Here is a 20,308-nt window from a genome sequence, read left to right as displayed (position 1 = left end):
TCGCCGAATAGTTCCTCATCTGGGATGTCTGCGCGATGTCCAGCCTCACCTTCAATAAATAGGTCTGCGCCAAGAACATCGACTACATTCACTTGATCGTCGCCTACTCGATCACCAACCTCTTCGACAGCGAGTTCACCGTCTTGAAATTGATGGGCTACGGCATCTATAATAGCAAATGCGTCACCATGGGCTGCGCCATCTTGGCCTGCGGCTTCCGGACCGTCGCCAACAACCTCGCGCACTGCTACCGCTTCGCCCAAACCGTGGTCGTGGACCTCTTGCAGGCCGCTGGCAGCTACATCAGCCTGTGGAGCACCAGCGAATGCCGCAGCTCGTCTTGATTTTTCACAATATGCATCGCGATATTTGACTAGCTTGTCCATCTTGTTCGTCCATTTTGAACGTGCAACGTTTAACCACAAAGGGTTCAAGCTTGGTGATGGGGGCGTGCATGATGATTTACACCATCTGATATCGAACGAGCTCAGATAACGTGAAATTCTCTGTACTGTTTCCACGTCAAGTCTGTGGAACCCCGCCGTCCGCGTTCGGTGGGCTTGTATTGGCACCTCACCTTTGAAGACTGTAGCACGCCTTAGTATGTTGTTTTTCACAGACAATCGTGCGTCTCGCACCATGCCAGTCGCCACTTCCAAAGAGCAATCTGCCGCTCTCGCTACCATGTTTTCAAGCTGAGGGTGCTTTGTTGCTGCGTCCACGGCCCAAGCACTTGCTTGGCCACCGAGCGACTCACTGGGTGCTAGACCACCTCCATGAGGAGCCGAATTATGTCTTATGATGGCTGCCACTCCCATGTTGATCATCAGGAGATTTCTCCTAAGTAGCTTTCTCATGAACTTAACAGGTTCCCAGCTCCTTGATTTGCCTACAGTCAGCTGGAATTCTGTCAGAGTGTAACATTCCGAGAGCAGATCAGGTAGCTGTTGAATGAACTTCTCCTTGCCCTGCTCTATGTTGATTTCGAGCTGTCGTAGGCTTCGGTTTGTAGCACACATGTGTCGGAAGTAGGCAAGGGTTCCAAGTGTTCGAATGAAACCAGAGATCCTCACTACAGAGACATTAATGTTAAGAGCCAGGGCTCCGAGCAACACAACCCATATCTCTTCTGACGACTCGTATGGGAGCTCTACCGTCACGGCAGTCAGACTCCTGGCTTGAACAATTAGCTTTTCTAAACCTATAATTTCGTGGGCCTGTATGCATTCGTTTGTCTTCAATGAAAACACTTCTATATTAAGCGTCTGGTATTCAGCCATATAGCTGAGAAGAAGCTCACACCACTCCTGATCGCTTTCGGATTTATGGCTGAAGTCAAGCTCAATTCTACGGAACACCACACGCTTCCACAGAAGTTGCAGGAGTTTCTGCGCTTCCGCCGCATAATAAACTTTTGATATCCAGACGTGGCCTTCATTGCTCGCTTCTGGTCCGAATTCTGGCGATGCATTCTCGTCAAGAACGGGAGTGTTTTTTACGATGTAGTCTAGCACATCAAGCGAAGACACAATTCGCTCCGCGCTTTCACCCGCCACTAGAAAAGAGCGCAGCTCTCCCAGTTTGAGTTCCCAGAGGGTCCTGTTCCTGTTCAGTACACGTTTCACGAGTTCAAGTGCCAAGTCGCACCTCAGATGTGCCTTGCTAAGGTCCAGCTCTCGCATTTCTGTGTTGGCTGCCAGTGCGTCGCCAAGAAGCCTAATGACGTTTAGTGCGAAGCGGGAGTTAGGTAGTGTCAACACTTTTAACTTAGTATTTTCAATTGCTTTGGCGAAGTTTCGGACAATGTGCATGTCTCCAATCACTTGGGGATTCACCAAATCAAGAGAAATGGTAAGGTGCCTGATGGAAGAAGTAGGACTCAGGGCACCAGAAAGTCCCTCTAAAGTGCCACTTTCGGTATGGTTGTGTATTTCCAGGTGCGTGAGGTGACTTGTTAATGCCATTGCACCCAAGAAATTACTCAGCCCATCTTTAAGACTAACAGCAAGCCGCTTAAGATTCCTTTTTGATGTACGTAATCTACTTAATGCTTGATCATGTAAAAGCAACAGCTCAATGGTTTCCATGTCTAGCCGGACATCTTCAAGCTTCTCGTTTTCTGCAATTATAGCAACTAAGTTTGATATCAGCTCCCGAGAAAAAACACAGCGAAGGAAATGTAGCGTTCTCAGTGAATGATTGTTACCAATCACCACTAGAATTTCTCTCTCTTTGTGATCGTGTCCATCTAGGTAAAGCCCAAAAAAATACAGTTCACGAAGAGTACCAATGCCTTGAAACAGCGTAATGAAAGACACTCGCTCTATACCACCAAATATTCCATGTTGATGTGGTAGACGATGCGAGCCAACGCCTATCCGAGCGGTAACAAGTTTTCCTGCAAATTTGATCATGTCGAGGAGATTAATGTCGCCTAGGGGCTCAATAACGTGAATATGTCCCATAGATATACTGTCTATACAGCGATGCCTCTCCATAAGCCAAAAGAGGAATGTGAGAGCCTCAAAATTTTCGAAATTGTCTTCAGTGGGTGCGTATCGGCTGTGCAAAATACTTTCAAAGTACTGGAGAGTAAGGCATTGCCGCTCGTTTTCGACCACTTCATAATTCAAGACTACGAGAATGGAACAGATTATTTCTTGGTATCCTAACAGCCAGCACGCCACTGTATCATCGTGGGTGCAAATGGGGTTTTGAACGATGTGTGCAGAGCTAGACGAGTCACTTTCGAGTCGCTCTGCAAGGTCGTTCAATATTTCTGCAGCAGCCAGTTGACGTGGGTAATATCTGGGACAGACTTCCCACATTCGACGTGAAAATGTTCTTGCCTCGGGAAGAGGTACCTGCAGAAAAAAAGCGAACAAATATAACATGAGAACTCATAATCTCTAGACAGATGGAAATGGTTCGTGTGCAGAATTGGCATTTTGTTCAACATGGTCTTTTGTCCAGTGCTTCAACGTGGGCAGCATGTAATAATCCGAGGCTGCCATAAAATCACGAATAGTGAATTGCTAAGTAATTTTAATAAGAGTTGGCAAATTGTTGGTTCTGATGAAACGTAATAAAGCTGAGTAAACTTGTTTTTGAAACACTTAAGCAAAACAAAACGCTGATTCCGGCTCATACTTTGTTTCGAAGTTAGAACGTAATTTTCATGAATATTAGATTAGTAAACGAATATGAGGCATCCACGCAATCGCTGCAATTGCGACAAAGCAAAGTCCTACGGGTTCCTCAAAAGAAAAGCCTCGTTACGATTATCAACACAGTTATTAAGTCAGTTAGCATCGATTTACCTCTTGCCTAACTGCAAGAAATGTGCTTATAATCCGTGGCAAATTATAGCATCACTGGTGCATTGAATGGATGTAAGGCGCTGATTTTTTCTTCGATACCTTAAGATTTGTTTTGTGAACCTTCACAGAAGCACTTCAAACATGAATCAAAGTGAAAAGTTGCAATCTTTTCAGAACTGACATTAAAACATCCTAAATACACAAATTACGCACTTGGCTCCTAGTTACCAACTTTTCTGCCAACGTTCTTAAGTAATACAAAGCAAAGTTAGTCTGCAGGTTTGTTGGCATGAATACTAGCCATTGTGATACACATAGTATGCAGGAAAGCAGTCGTTTCGCAAATGAGTTAAAGGGTAAGTTGCTTTTGTGCAGGGCACATTTGATTCACTCTTTGCGGCAGGCAACTATGTGTTGCTCTACTGCCTTCTTGAGAATCACCAAGCAAGGTTCGTCAGGTCAGGAAGCATGCAGAAGCTTCCTCATACAGTATTGCGTTGCATAAGATAATCTGTGCAAGCAAGCTGGTCTAGTGCACGTTCAGCTGTGGCTGGCACCTTCACATGCTTTCTGCTGTCTCGGTACAGTACTGTCACGTGGAATGTTGCAGATTATTCCAACATAGCGTGACTGGCTAGTCAAGCTGTGCTTGAAGTTCTGAAATCGACCGCGTTCTCTTCTGTGAGTGCAAACCCGACACGAGAGGAAGGATTGCTTGTAATAATTTGTAAATACGCTTTCGAAGCGCTCATGCAGTCATAAGCACCTGAAACTGTACGAGACACCAACAAAACAGCGCAGACGTCCGATTGCAAAATTCAACATCACAGAAGCTTCGTGTCCGCTGAGCTTCTGTTAAAAAAAAACATTTTGCCGAGTCAGCCAGGGCGCTAATTTGGCATCGTTTCATTTAAGAAATGCTGGAACGCTATAGGCTAGTTTTGACGATGTACCGAGTGAAAGTGTTTTGATGTTTCACAAAAACGTTCAAATTTGACCAATAGGTAAAATGAAGTCATTTCAGAGAATGCATGGCGTTGCTGGCGCAAAAATTCCAACGATCTTGCTGAGCAAGATGTAGAAAAGCTGTCAATCGTATTGATAGAAAGGATAATGAAGAGCGATTCTAAAGTATATGAAGCCATTGGAAACTGTCCTGAGTAATGGAAGCTTAACAATTTTCCTTAAGTCAACGTCCAAAGTAGCTACATAGAGCCTAGAACGCTTTTAGCGAGAGCATTAGATTACTATCATTTCACAGTTGTGTCGCATTTGAAGAGTAATTAAGCTTATTGACACATGGCTACCTATGCAAACAATGCCGAGATTTGTGAGCATTGCAAATGATAGTGTAGCACGGCGTACGCTGATTTACTCTATCGAAAACAGAGGAACCATAACGGTAAATTAATTCAAAATATTGAACCTACTACTGCAAGCCAACCAATGAAACCGTATAAAACACAGGCATGTGCATGTTTCAGTAGAGTTTTATATACATTTCTTGGTCATAGAAATGAAATGCAGGATCCAAAGCAGGCGGCAGGGGGATATAATTTTTGCTTATATTATTGCTATCCCACGGTTCCGCATTTATACTGTTTTCGCAAGTGCTAAAGCAGTAGTGACCAGACAATTAACGGTATTTATGTAGTTTGCTTGCGAATGCCTGGTATCCTTGAAATTAAATTCTCAGTTTTGACCACAGTGATATCCGAAGAAGTATTGCAAGAGCCCCATGTGTGTCACGATTTAAGCTATTATGTTGTCAGTGTTCAGACCATCGTTCTCAAGTTTTTCTTCCCAGAGCTTATACCAATTGCAACAACCTCAACCTAACCACTTCCTTACTGGCTGTTATACGACTTTTTTCAAAGTACCGGCGTTAACAAGAACTCAAGCTATAACCTTAAATCATTTTTCAGCTTGTAATGACATGTTAAAATGGTCCATCGCAAATATATTTACTGTATCAGTCATATATTCAATTAACATTGAATTCTGTTCTAGCCTAAGCTTTAAGTTATTTCTACTGCAAATAAACATGACTAGCGTAAGTTGTTCCGCAGCAGCTAATGTATGGCTCATTGATTGAATCGACATTTCTTGCAGGTATATGTGCGCAAGGGAGATTCGCAATTTACGTGCACTGTCCATAGGGCTATAACGTTAAGAGTATATGATTGAACAACGACCGTCCTACATTATAAGAACTCTAGCTTCTTACATAAATATAGGAAGTGCAACGGAGGATTGCACGTAAAAGTAATGTAGAATTTCGGGGGCACACGCCTACCTGCCGTCCTAAAATGGTACCCCAAGGTGCTAACGACAACTTTTAGTTAGAAATTATTTTTCTATTACCTGTCATTTGTAGTGGCGGGTACTGCTAAAAATACGTTCGCTTGTTCATTGCTTAATACTTTACAACTGCCGCGTAGCATGCAACCTTTCCAATTTATTAGATGACACTGAGCATTAGGCATTCGAAGACGGGAAAACAAAATGCAAGTTTTTGCATGGGCGGCATGCCAATATTTTATCCAGGAGATGACCACAAATGGTCAGTTAGGCATACATTCAATAAGAAAATAAGTCGGGCTTGCAGCTGAACAATTCCTCTTGCCATTACTGCTGCGAGTACTATATCTTGCAAATACCATGAAAAGTTGCATTGTGCCGCGGAAAGCACACATAAAAGGAGACTACGTTCACCGAACATGACAAAAGGTGGTATGAGAAATACCAGCAGAGTTGAGCAATGCTCTCGTGTTCAACAGATTCAATACAAGAGCAGCAACTACTTTGGCGTGCCCCGTGCAGCGTGTATCAATGCGATATACTTTTCAATTCACATAGCGTGATCGGTCACTACCGCATTGCCTGCCAAAACTGAATATACCATTTTCAGAATGTGTCGCTAAAACGATTCACAACTAGCCAAGTGCAACGGGTCCCCTGTGCACATTACCGTCACCAGGTCCCCTGTGCACATTACCATGGTGGCATCAGTCAGAATCGCAATTGAGCCTAAAACACGCTAGCGCACACTTGATTCCATTGCACATTTTGTCGAAAGTTCAATATCTCGAATCACACTGCAATGCTAATAACATGAATAGCTGGACATCATGCTTTTTTTGGCGGAGCAATACAGTGATAGAATCAAAGTTATTTTTTTTTGTGCTATGGCGATGACGGAGCTGAATTTGAGGGCGCTGCCTTTCAACGGCACATTAATGTTGATAGTCAGTGAAAGGACGTAGCATTCAGCAAACCCTTTTCGAAACTTCAGGCACCCGCCGCAGAAAATGCGAAATTACTCTGAGCTACTTGTACCAGCCACTAAGTGCTTATCTAAAACATCCCAAGACGCAAGTGCAGTGGCGTGTTGTGAGTAGCTCCTTAAACACGCCCCACGTGTAGAGCGACTTGCGGTCGCACTGGGCTACTGCAGATATAGTACGGGCTGCTTTAAATGTGTGCTTTCATGAATTTGCAGCGCAACACAATATCAGTAAGCGAAGAATTGCCGCAGAATGAGATTGGCACACAGCAACGCATGCGTGTCCCCAAATTGGCAGTTTTCCGGCTGTGTAAATGAACGTAAATCCACCAGCTCTACATTTTCTGATAGGAGCTATCGTAAGCCACCATCCAGTAACAGATTTCTTGCTTCATTACAATAATTTCACTCATGAAATAGTACATTTAAAAGCACCAAACCTTGTGAAAGTTTCTTCATTAGGAATTTAAGCTGTGGCGAACGCTGTAGCGAAAACACACGAAAGATTTGAAACATCCCATAGATTGACTAAGCTTTCAGCGACCTTCAGCGAAAACAAAAATAATTCTCTATTATGTGTATATGGCTTGAAATTAAATTAGTGTTTCGCGTGCCAAAACCATGGTCTGATTAGGAGGCACGCTGTAGTGAGGGACGCCGACAATTTGGACCACCTGGAGTTCTTTACTATCCCCCTAAATCCAACTACATGGGTAATTTCGCATTTCGTCCCCCCATGGAAATGCGGCCGCTGTGGCCAGGATTCGATCCCGCGACCTCGTGATTAGCAGCCTGACACCGCTGCCACTAAGCAACCATGGCGGGTTACATAACCTGAAGTCGAAATTGTTAATGCTTCTTGAAATATCTGTGATCTAATTCGACAATTCACTTAAAACGGTGCCCTGTAATCGTCACATTTTTTTATAAAGGTAACAATATGTTCCGGGATATGCGTTCACTTACCGGCTTGATCTTGAATGGACGAATGTTTATGAGTTGGCGCAGTGATCTCCTGGCCCTCTTCACTCGGTCAGCTATCACTCCGGAAAGATGGCCGGAAGTAATTGGAGGTACTTCCGGGTGATGGATTTCGGGGATGAGTGATACAGGCTTCGGCCGATTTGGTGCTAAAGCGAGTGTCACGGATGGCACCGCAAAACTGAAAGTCGTATCCGTTTGTTCATCAGTAAAAGTTGATTCGTCGCTACATGGCTGGGTCTCAAGACCTTTTGAAGGCTCCGCTGGTTCAGACCTGCCACTTGTCGAACTGCATGATGCCTCAATAATTCGGGGGTCTGCTTCTTGAGGTTTGTGGAGTGGGCTGTCTGAACTGCTGTCCTGTGTTAACCCGTGTGTCGTTGCCATGCTGTCTGACTCACTACAGTTGTAGTCCGTACTGACCTCCTCCATTGCTGCCATGTTACCAATACCACTAGGTCCTGGTAAATCTAGTGGGTCAACATGCCCCGTTCCTGGAACGCCGCTGGCCTGTGGTCCACTGTGACATTGACCGGAATCTACAGGTGCTTTCTCTTCACCGATGCTGTCGGAATCGGCAGGCTCTGCCAACATCGCATCAATTTCTGCAACTGAACTTTGAGCACTGCCTCTCTGGCGTGTTGAAAAGCATGTGACCAGCTTCCACACTTGGCCAAGGAAACTAGAACGCTCAGAGGCTACTGGGCCCGCTGATGTTCCTTGTGAAGCAGCGACCATGGCAGAACCCTGAAAAAAATACAGATCATAGTGAGGTAACAGCCTACGAATCTTGAGGGCAAGCAATACATACAGCAGACGCACTACTGCAACATACAGCACACAACACAACACAACATACAGCAGATGCACTCGACGGGGCGCTGTCTTGATTGCTGTGGGCCCTAATTTATCGTGCACACCATTACACATCGTATCTGATCTAGAAATGTTATGGCTAATTTTTCACTCATCGGCACAATCCCTTTTACTTGGTGTTTGCCAGAGGGCTCTGCATACTTCACTTAACCTTTCAAGTGAGCTGAACAATATTCGAAGTGATGTCGGTACTGCGCATCCAAATTCACATATATTGCTATTCGGAGCTTTCAATTATCCCGGTATCGACTGGCGAAACTAGCTCCCTTAGGTGCGAACCACAGAGAATTAAAGGATTTTATAGAAGTATGTTTGAATACCAACCTCACTCAGTAAGGGAACCAACGCGTGTGGCTAGTGTCAGTGATAATATCTTGGATCTTATACTAACTACGAATCCTGAGAGCTTATCACATATTACTTACCTTCAAAAAATTAGTGATCACAATGTTATCCACGCCGTTTTCGTTCTGCCTTGAACGGTGCAAAAAAACGTAAGAAAACAATCCCTTTATATGAAGGTAACTATGACGCAATTAACAACGAGCTTAGAAAATTTTCCCTTTATTTCAAGCCCAATTTTACAGCATGCCTCTCAAAGAGAGCTAGGAAGTATTCAAATGCAAAATACATGGCTTCGCCAACAAATTCATTCCTAAAATTACTGTACGTGAAAAACACCAAAAGCCATGGTTCTTTAAGACACTAAAAACATTAGAAGGTAGAAAAAACGCTTTTTTCGTACTGCTAAGGTGAGAGTCTCGTCTAATGCGTGGCAGAGGTATTATACTGCCGAGAATGCCTACCTGATTGCTGTGCGAAATAAGTACAAATTTTTCAACAACGACTTGACGAAATTGTTAAGTGATAACCCGAGAAACTTTTGGAAGGTCATCAACCCTATCGAATCACGCGCTATCACTCTGACCGACGAATTGGGAGAAACCGTCGGGGGCCACGAATGCGCTATCCTCTTGAACATTGCTTGTAGCACAGTTTTCACAAAAGAACGCAGCGCATCCTTGCCCACGACACTGGCTACGACTGTCTGCTATGCCTGCTATCACAATAACTCATGATGGAATTTTATCGTTGTTAGATAACATTAAGCTTTCTTCATCGACAGGCGTTAAAGAAATAAATTCCAAGCTGTTAAAGAACACCAGACATGCCATTACTGCGTATCTGTGTATTTCGTTTTCGCATTCACTCTCTGTAGTTCACATGCCAAATGATTGGAAAGTGGGGAAGATTGTTCCTGTCTACAAATCAGGCAACAAAGATTAACCACTAAACTACCGCCCCTTATTAACAAGTGTCCCGTAGAAATTCATGGGGCATGTCACGTATTCTCATCGCATGGCATTTGTCGATAAAAAAACTTTTTACATCCATCTCAGCATGGCTTTCGGAAGGGATTCTCATGTGAGACACAACTGGCCATCATTCATGACTTGCATATTAACCTCGACACCCACATGCAAACTGATAACATTTCCTTAGATTAGGCAAAAGTGTGAATAGTAATTGTTGATGCGGCATTTTATCAAACTAAATCAGTTTAGCCTGGACCACAGCGTTATGATTTAGATCAAGGAATTCTCTAACCGATCCCAACACGTCCTCGTTTATTAATCATACCTCTGACCGTGTTCCTGTAACATCTAGTGTACGCCAAGGTTTTGTTCTCGGTCCTCTCCTATTTCTAATATATAGTAACGACTTGCCTCAACCCTTATCTTGCCAAATCTGAACGTTCGCTGACGACTAATTTACCGACCAGTTTCTAACCATTACGACGCAGCAAAACTTCAGCATGATCTAGACCGTGTCAAGGAATGGTGGGACCGGTGGCTAGTGACTCTACCCGACTAAATATAAACTTGTTTCGATTACTCGCCAAAAGCGACCCGTTACATTATGGTACATAATTGCTAACGAACCTATACAGGCAGTAACATCGTTCAAATACTTAGGTGTTACTTTGCCCAATTATCTCTCATGGCATGCGTTAAACGTACGAGCATCGTATCATCAGCAAATAGAACTCTCGGTTTTATGAAATGTCACCTTCGTAACGCTCCCCAACACGTTAAATTACTAGCCTATAAGTCACTTATCCGTTCAAAACTAGAGTATGCGTCAGCCATATGGTCACCGCATCAAGTATGCCTTGTAGATGACCTTGAAGCGGTAAAAAATTGTGCCGCCAGATTCATTCAGCCGTCTTATTCTCATGAAGTCAGTGTTACAGCCCTCAAAGCGGAATCTGGGCTGCAAGCTTTATCCCTCCGCCGACGCATGGCAACACTGTCTATTCCATGACCTTTACTATTCATCACTTAACAGTGCTCCTTACATCACAACGCCCACATATATATCTCCTCGCACTGGTCACAAACTGCAAGTTTCCCGTACACGTGTGAGAACTTAGTTTTTCAGCATCTTTTTTCGCTCGTGCAGCCAAACATTGGAACGGCCTTCCTCGCAATATCGTCGTTCTCAGCTGTCCACCATCTTTTTCTGCCAGTGTGACTGAGCGTTTCATTTATTCTTTATGTGCACCCACCCATTATGTAATAGCCCCTAGTGGTGTCTTTAGGGTAAATAAATGAAAAGAATTGAAATTAGGTACATTTTGTCGTGTAGTTAGTCTGCTGTTTTAAAGGACCGCATGTAGGTTCTATACAAGTACAGGATGCTAATGCATGATCATTTGATATGGCCCAAGGAGCTTTAGAAAATATGTTGGAGTGCGGATGCCGTCTAAAGAGTGAATCCGGACCACCGCCCCTTTACCATAGGCAAGAAGTAACATGCGAAGCGTTTTCTTCCCACTCCGTACTGTTTGGGATGCCTAATGTAGCCGTACATATATTGTTGAACGTCTTTTACTATTGCTGGTTTGAGAAAGACACCCAAATGCTTTTTTTTAATATATAGAACATCATGATATCAGTACGCAGCCAAAGATAAAATTTATGCAATAACTTCGAGCTTTGATTGTCAAATACCCATAGCATTTGCAATTACTGACCAAAAGAATATGAATGGGAGGATTTTTATTGCCACTTTATTACCCTCACATTACATAAAATTTTGCAACACTTGTGTGGTCTCATAGCCTGGCTGGCTAGTAACGGGACCAGTAGACGTACCTACATCTACTGGTCCCGTTACGTACCCGTCTACGCACCGTCTACGTACCAGTAGACGTCCCTACGTTATTGAGCAAGTGGCTACCACAGTAAGAGAAGGAAAACAAAACTGAATGCAAATATTAGAGAATACATGATTCAATTATACGGATGGTAACAGCAAACAAGCTCGCCATTTGTCCAATTATACTACTGATCCACTCAACACGAAACGCTTCATGGCAGGCGGAAGAATTGTATGCTGCCTCACATCAATCGGTAGGGCATTCCAAATGAGAGCTCCGTGAAGTTCTATTAGCCTTCAAACTTAGGCATTTCTGGCAGCCGGTAAATGAAGACAGGTCGCTGGAGCCCATGTACAGCGCGAATGTAACGTAAACATGCCTAATGAAAGAGGGTCATTATGTTGTATTATTATATATGTATTATGTCGGCAGCACTTGATATGCTAACGGAGTCCAGCGGAAGTGTACGCGCCATTTGGAACAGTTGTTTCGTGGTATCCGTCCCATTTGAATATGTAATAATTGTAACATAGTGTAAAGACTTGAAATACGTTTTATATGTTCAGCCCCAAGGCATTATGCAGTTGCTCAGATGCGAAATAATGCGCAAATGCGCAAATGCGAAATATAGGACACGCAAAACCGTTGTGCCAAAGGAGTTACGGGCTCTTTAATAACGTGAGACAACCATACGCGATCTTCGAACATGTCTTATGTGCGATTGCCTGTTGATATCCGAGTTTATTAAACCGAGATATTTAAGCGAGGCTCCTGGCTGCAGTAGCGCAGTTTCTAATAGTGAGTAAAACCTATCAAAATCGAGCTGTTTCTTCCTAGAGTGAAAAACATTCTATTTAGTTTTGTTGGTATTAATGTTTAGGCGGTGTAGTTTAAACCACGAATGCACTTTGTAGCTTCTCATCAATTTTTCTTCGATCTCACTTTAACTGTCGCCAACAAAGATTAGTACGGTATCATCTGCGTACAATAAGCTTCAGAGTCAAATAAAAGGTAGGGAAAAACGAACATACAGTGAAAAAAGAGTGGGTCCAATAACAGCCTTGTAGTAACCTAGATACTACTGACTGGGTAAACAACACAACACCATCCATCACTACTCGTTGCTGTCGCTCAGAAAGGTAGCACTTAAGCTGGTGAATTTTGTCTCGGAAACCAGTCATGAAGCTTAGGTACCAATATGTTTCAATATAAGTTTCAGCTGTCGCCGCCCTCTTACATAGTAGAAGTATAACGCAAGCTCTGGCTTCACCTTTGTAGTGGCATTACACCCGAGCTGGTACAAAACTACGGGGGCTACCACTCCAGCTTATCGCTAAACCTTCTTGGTGTGGGCTCGGACAGTGGAACCAGTCTAGAGCGTCTATGCCATACCAGAGTTGTAGATCATGCTGGCCACATAAAACTGCGAGTACTGCTCTGATATTGGAATCCATCATGTAACCGCGCAAACGACAAAGAGGAAAACACAGGACAGGCGCGTGCGTCCGCTCCGGTCCTGTGTGTTTTCTTCTTTGTCCTTTGTGCGATTATATGATGCATTCCAATATCGACCACCAACTAGCCCGCCTCTTCCTGTAAAATACGTTACTGCTTTGATATAAAAAATATGCGTATTTACACTGCTGCATGCGCAGAGTCCGTCAAACTTCATTTTAAGTTTTAAAGAAATATGAGACAGAAACGGAGAGGGCAGTATGACAAATTTTAGGGCTCTTGCTCAAGCACACTGACCGCACCATTCTCATATGACCTTATATATTGCCGAAAGGGGCTTTAACGCATAGTTAGGCTATCAGAAACATACTTATTTAATTGGGCCTCCTGAACAGAACGCTCAATGCCTATAGTGGCTTGATTTGACTGACCGGCAGAATTGCTGAAGATTTGGCCACAAATGAACAATCGCTGCATTATGAGGATTGGAAACCTGAAGATCAAATTTACTAATAAAAAATTTGCAGCGATATGTGCCGGGCATTAGCGACAATTTGTCAGCATGGCGTCACGTCACAGGAACTGAGACGTTCGATCAGGTCGACGGGGGAAAGAGGCCGAGAAGATTGATATTTGATTGAAATTTAATAACTCTTTTTTGCATGTGGGCATTTGAAACACACGAAGAAAATCAGTATTCTTCGCGAAAAGTTAGGGTTATATCCATCAAAAGCAACCAAGAACTGAAAACAGCACTTCTGTCATCGATGTCTGTTACTGAACGCAGTAAAAAAATACAAGAAAATGATTAACTCTGCGTATAAGCAAGAATTCGTACAGGATGCGCAGTGACAAATAGCTGTGAAGCGCATCTAGGAGTTTGGGTGCCAAGGATCTACGCCTGCTTGCTGTGTTTCGTTACCATGACTCACTAAAACAAGGAATGAATGGATGATTGCTTATGCAAGTTCCATATCATAAGCTCAATCAGCAAGCTTAAAGAGAATTGTGGGAGATAGTAGATGTAAGGCGAGAAGTGGATGTTGTGCTTAGAAGCTATAAATATTCTAATGGAGGCCGGCGCAGAGAACATAACTGCGAATTGCATTTTTATTAGACTTGTAGAAAATGAAAACTGCTCTTCTAGTGCGACACTATCGAGAAGAATTGGTGATCACATCAAGCAGCGGGTGGGGATGGTGGCAAGATAGTCATCAATATTGTGGGAGGGAAAAGGCAGATACCCCAGGTGTAAACGGGTGCGTATATACAAGAGGTACAAATTACTTCGCAGCAGCAGCTACAATATTAGTCGTCTTCTGGAGACACCTTCGCTCTTTTTCCCCGCAACTACACTCTCCAGGCGGGGTAGCTCCCTCCTGGTACAGGTCAGAAGCATCCCTTAAAGTCGGTACGTAGGAATTGAGTAGGGCAATCTGCACAACATCGCTGCTTACGTCACGACGCATTCAAGACTCGCCAGCCGGTGTAGTCTTGTGCGTCGTGTCAGAGTTGGCCCAAGGTCTTGTATGAACCGGAGTGATGGGAATGAGCGTCGGATAACCCAAAACCACGCGAAGGTGCCCAGATGCGCACAAGAGCACCATGTGCACCACATGACGCACGCACCAGGTGCGTCAGGCGCACCAGTTTTTAGAATGTAAAAGTAGTGTGGTATATCAAATTCCTTTCCAGTGTGGGCGGTGCTGTATTGGTCAGACTGGCCCATGCATAGGTGTGAGGTTAAGAGAGCACTTGGCCACCATTGGCCAGCGAGCATTGGCATCCATCAGTGCTTGATAACCTCTTTATTCAATTTGACTAAGTCCTTCACCTTAACGACACATGAAAGGATGGTTACATAACCATTGGTGAAGGTGGCGGCGCCACACCCTTTCCACTCGAATATATTTGCCCATTTCCCTCGCATCGGTGTGAACTTGAATAAGACTGCCACTGGCAGGTCACGTGGATCACGAACGTAAGCGTGGAGAGAAAATCATTCGCTATACAGTGCAAACGGATACTGCATTGTAGCACGGTTGTGAGCGACAAGGAAAAAGCCAGCGTAATAAATGTTGGATAGAGAAGTTCAAAGTTACTTATTCTTCAGAAAATACGGCAGGGGAAGAAATCATGAGCAATACGGTTCAAAGTGTAGCTTGCGAAGTGTCCGAGCGTGCGCCAAAATAATGGGCAGCCAATCTATGCTTTACTAAAAAAAAACTAAACACGCACCAGCTAGAATTCGTATAACGAAGAACGTCCTTATACAACAATACACGATGCAACCACATTACTACAAGGCAAGCAAAAAAGACAAAAAAAAAGATTAGCATGGAGAACAAAGTAGGTGGCGAACATTTTCTAAAAGCAATTACGTGGTAAATAAATTAGCGTTTGACGTAATGCGCCATTTTATTCGCCATCGAAGCGCTACCTGATGGCGACAGCTACCCCGGTGTTATAAGCGTGAGGCGCTGTGCTGTGTGCTGTCTGCAACATAGCACGAGATAACCGGACTTCCTGCGATAGAAGGAAAACGCATCAACCACAATGGAACTTAGCGCATGTAGGCGCATGCTAGCTTGCTTCTACGTGCTCATGCGCCTTCCGAGCCTCGCGAAACACGGCGCTTGGCATCTACAAGGGATGCGCTCAGGGGCTCGCGCCTACTCTTGACTTGAGAACTTGGCAGACATCTTATTCAGCTATTGATAGGGCTTTGAAATGCGCAATCTGGATTTGGCTAGCACCAGTCAGTCAAGCTGGTGCATCAACAAGCCGGTCACCACCACGTAGCACATTTGCACTGGTGCACAAGTGCGTCACCAAACAGCTCCAGAACAGCCACGAACGTCAGCCACTTGTGTAGTGCCTGGGTAGATGATGTGATCCCCGCGAAGAGCCCTTTAGAGCCGTACCGCGCCATAGACAGGCTCGGACGACCCCGTTCTGCGATTGTACTCTGTCTCTGTGTGGGGGTGAGAGGTTGCTCCAGCTGTGTGGAGACGCGAGACAGCGTGAGCAGCAATATTCGCAAGTTAGAAATGTCCGCGCTCAACGGCGCTGTAGACGCGAGGTGGGAGTCCGCGGTAAGCTTGCGCGTGGTGTAGGCTTGACCGCGCAGGGTGCTGTGCGGAAGCTTCGAACTGTTGCATACGCCGAAGTAGTAGTCACTTTGAAAAAGAAATGAGAAAAAAATCACTACTACTTCGGCGTATGCAACAGTTCGAAGCTTCCGCACAGCACCCTGCTCGGTCAAGCCTACACCACGCGCAAGCTTGCCGCTGAGAGCACGGTAAACTGGCAGCAGCTTCGGCGTCAACGTCGAATCCGCGCGTCGGTAGTGCGTCCAGAAGCTACCAACTCTAATAATAATATTTGGGGTTTTACGTGCCAAAACCACTTTCTGATTATGAGGCACGCCGTAGTGGAGGACTCCGGAAATTTCGACCACCTGGGGTTCTTTAACGCGCACCTAAATCTAAGTACACGGGTGTTTTCGCATTTCGCCCCCATCGAAATGCGGCCGCCGTGGCCGGGATTCGATCCCGCGACCTCGTGCTCAGCAGCCCAACACCATAGCCACTGAGCAACCACGGCGGGTCTACCAACACTAAGGAGGCTTTCAGGGTCGCACAGTGCGAGTTGCCAACATACGAGAAACAGCATTCGGGCTATCTTGCGAACGTCAGAAAGTAGGATGCGACGAAATGAACATTCGTACTTTGAATTAACGCCAAGTCAACGTCAAGACCGAGGTTGACCAACTAGTTCGCGGGGCCCAATCACGTGGGTGATAGCGCAGGTGCTAGAGCCCGGAAGCGCGAGCCGCCCGGTGTCAAACGGGCAGGGAAGAATGAGTAGTGTCCACTGTCGGCAGGGACAAAGGAGCTCAGAAGAGGAGCAGCCAACATACGTTGGCCTCGTTGGAAGTCAGTCTGCGTCTTAGGTTCAGCTGCTGTAGAGTGCTGTAAAAGTGTACGCGACCTCGGGTAGCACGGAAATTCTGCAATATTCGTGGAAGGCACTCACCTCAACCGCTGGCGCAGGTACAGGGCGGGGCAGGCCTCGTCGCCGGATACGTAGATTCCTCATCAGGTTGCGCAAACGGGGTGCAATGGAAAATCTCGGCAAGAGCGACCACCACGACCTTGGCGCCATCGGTGGCGATGGCGGCTGCGGTTGTTCCGCCCGGCGTTCCCTCGGCGATGCCATTCCTCCTTCTCGAGTGCCCCTCGATACTGGCGGGAGGGAGCACCGGCTTCTATTGCTGGAGGCCCGATACCGTGACTCTGCTGGCCTGCAGCCCTTGTGGAACCAGGCGGCCGCTCGTCTTCTCTGCGGCCCCTGTCTACCTTAGGTGCGTCGACATATTCCGGAAGGCGACGCGCAGTAAATCGAAGCACTTTTCGGGCTGCCGCCTCGTCGCTGCCAGAGCGAGAGACGAAATGCGCTTTTCCACCAAGGTGGACCCACCACAGTTCCAGCAGGACAAGCTATTCTCGCAAGTTTGCGCGACACCTATCGCCTTACGGGAGTGGCACGTGAACTGGTTTCGTGCACTTGCGAGTGTAGCTTCTTGCATGTCATTAAGAATCAGCGACGTCGGGATAGAAGGTGCAGATTTCGTGTGGCGCACAGGCGTTGTCATTGCTTGTTTACCCTTTGTATAAAATAATCTATGGTAGCGATACTGCAGTATCTTATACATTCTGGCTCTGTTCATGGGTATCTGCGCAGCCCACTGAGGCGCTATTTACATTAAACTATCAATGAATGCGGTAAAGCTACAGTATTTTGTTGATCTTGCGGCAAGGTGCTTCATTTTCCTCAGCAACAAAGAAAAGGTGGCAGTATGACAATTTTTACGTTTTATACAGAGTCGTCATAACTGCGCATTGACTACATGTTGGTGAAATGTACAGAAAATAAGGCAAAGTTCTTTTTTCTTTTACATCAAAAGCCTACAATTATCGGCTCAAACCACTGGCATAATTATAATATTGACTGCAAATACTGCAATTGATAACAGAAAAGCTATTGCTCCGTAATTGGTGAGTCGAGTTCACACACTCGACATACCGTGGGCTGGGATCATCGCGCAGAACATCTGGCTCGCGGTCAGCTGAACAGCGAACATCGACTACCTGTCACTTCGAGACTCGCCGTGGTAGCTCAGTGGCTATGGTGTTGGGCTGCTGAGCATACGGTCCCGGGATCGAATCCCGGCCACGGCGGCCGCACTTCGTTACTTAAATTGGTGTACTTAAATTTAGGTGCAGGTTAAAGCACCCGCGGTGGTCGAAATTTCCGGAGTCCTCCACTACCGCGTACCTCATAATCAGAAGTGCGTTTCGGCACGTTAAAACCTATTATTTTTTTTTGTTCGAGCTCGTTTCTCAGTCAGGCAATGAGCGAAAGTATTTACCGGAAACCCTTTTTGGACTTATAAGTGCATCGGCACACCCACGAATAATTATGCTCAGAACTGTTCCGTATTTCAACACTAAATCTCGTAAACTTCGTATGTCAACAGCTAAACCGACTAACAGCAATCTATTAGGATGCAATACCCGTTTTATCATCGAAAAACCAAGAATACTTCTAGCATTTTGAGATAATGCGTTCTAATTATCAAACGAGCAGGTAGAGAGAAATTCTCGTTGAAGCAAAAAGAACTGATCATGAATACTGCGCTCATACTGATACTGCATATTGTACTGTTTGTTTTTCTCTTTCTGCTGATCAAACCCTAGCAAGAAGAACCTCTACATCTGCTTATCAGAGTACAGCAAAAAGAAAAACCACCCAAGAAGTGCACCTGAGTGACATAGAAGTTGCCTACTGCTGTATTTAGTGAAGTGACACCTCCGTAATTCGATAAAGTCGATTCTGGATTCATATACTTTCGTGCGTTTGTTCTTTCTCGTGTTCTTATAAACTTTACGCCTACTTTTATTTACCTTAAGAGGGTGATGGTTCGTGCGCGTTGGTTTTCCATGTGACTGAGTGGTGCAGCGTGGTGCGGAAAAGGTACACAGAAAAACGAGGACAACCGTTTATTTCCAAGCGAAATTTCACCGTCTGACACAAGGTTTTAAATAGAAGAAAAAAAAGCAGAAGAAAAAAACAGAAAAAAAACCAAAGATGCCATCACCGCTCACTGGTCGCGCTGGCGTATTCTGGAAATGCCAGTTCCCTTCCTGATAAGGCCAGAGAAGGCTTACTTATGCACAGGCGTTCTTCACGTGCCATGCTAGCCGATTCCACAATGTGCGCGTGCGATCGTCCGTGTGCGAAAAGATTACATTTGCTTTCTCGAAAAACGCGGCAACCTGGACTGTGTGCTGGGAAGAATTGTGTACAGAACTTCCTTGAAATTCGGCGCATGCTGTCTGGGCCAAACAGGCAGGTGTTCGAATGATCGTCTGCGCGAACATGCGAACAGCGTTAACAATAACGAACGTTTCTTAGCCCCGCCTTACAGCGCATGTGGATGTACACCATTGTTCGAGAAAAGAAAGTACTGTTCACGCAGAGAGACAATCGCACGCACATGAAGGTGGAATAGGCTAGCATATGTCACGTGAAGAATATCCATGCACAAGCCAGCCTTCCCTGGCCTCATCACGAACGCAGTTCATATTTTTAGACTAAGCCAGCGCGACTAGTGAGCGGTGATGGCAACATCGTTTTTTTATGTTTTTTATTTCCTTCTGTTTTTTGAGTATAAAAGTTCTTGTATCAGAGAATGAAATTTCAGCTGGCAGTTTGCCCTGGTTTTTCGGCGTCCCTTTCGCGCTGCTCCACTCAGGTTTATTAAACGTTATCATTTATTACTCAGAGCCAAGATTTATTTGCTTCTTTCGTCTTCAATCTAGTATCTCACTTTCGGTCTTCGCACCAATGCGAAGCAAATGGATTTTACAGGATGTAGTTCTTTTTTCGCCGCGGAGATTGCGATCACGCCATCATTGACCAGATTAGGATTTCGTGGGCATTCTGTACTACACTGGCGTTCGCCCGCTGCGCTGGAATTCGATTATTTCTTTATCTCTTCATGAAGCAGTCACCGCGGCGCTGTGATCATCTTGGCCACTGATTCGCGGCCGCACAAATGACTGTGCTGTCGGTAGCCTACATGATTCAACCGACGGGCTCAATTTGCGCATACACGGTGATAATTTTAAAGTTTTATGAAATACTTAAAACCTGTCTGTG

General features: G+C 45.1%; 1 long non-coding RNA gene across 1 annotated transcript; it reads right to left on the bottom strand.

Annotated features, from left to right (window-relative positions):
• Nucleotides 1-50: 50 nt before the first annotated feature.
• LOC135904183 (uncharacterized) lies at nt 51-17,650 on the bottom strand. The gene is made up of 3 exons (XR_010565029.2): nt 17,120-17,650; nt 7,573-8,334; nt 51-2,864 (listed from the first exon to the last, which is right to left on the bottom strand). It is a non-coding gene; the product is annotated as an uncharacterized lncRNA (long non-coding RNA).
• Between the last annotated feature and the right edge of the window lie 2,658 nt (nt 17,651-20,308).

Source organism: Dermacentor albipictus, chromosome 10 (genome assembly GCF_038994185.2).
Source record: "Dermacentor albipictus isolate Rhodes 1998 colony chromosome 10, USDA_Dalb.pri_finalv2, whole genome shotgun sequence".
Classification (NCBI taxonomy): domain Eukaryota; kingdom Metazoa; phylum Arthropoda; class Arachnida; order Ixodida; family Ixodidae; genus Dermacentor; species Dermacentor albipictus.
The sequence above is the reverse complement of the archived record's forward strand: the minus strand, read 5'-3'. Positions and strand labels throughout refer to the sequence as shown.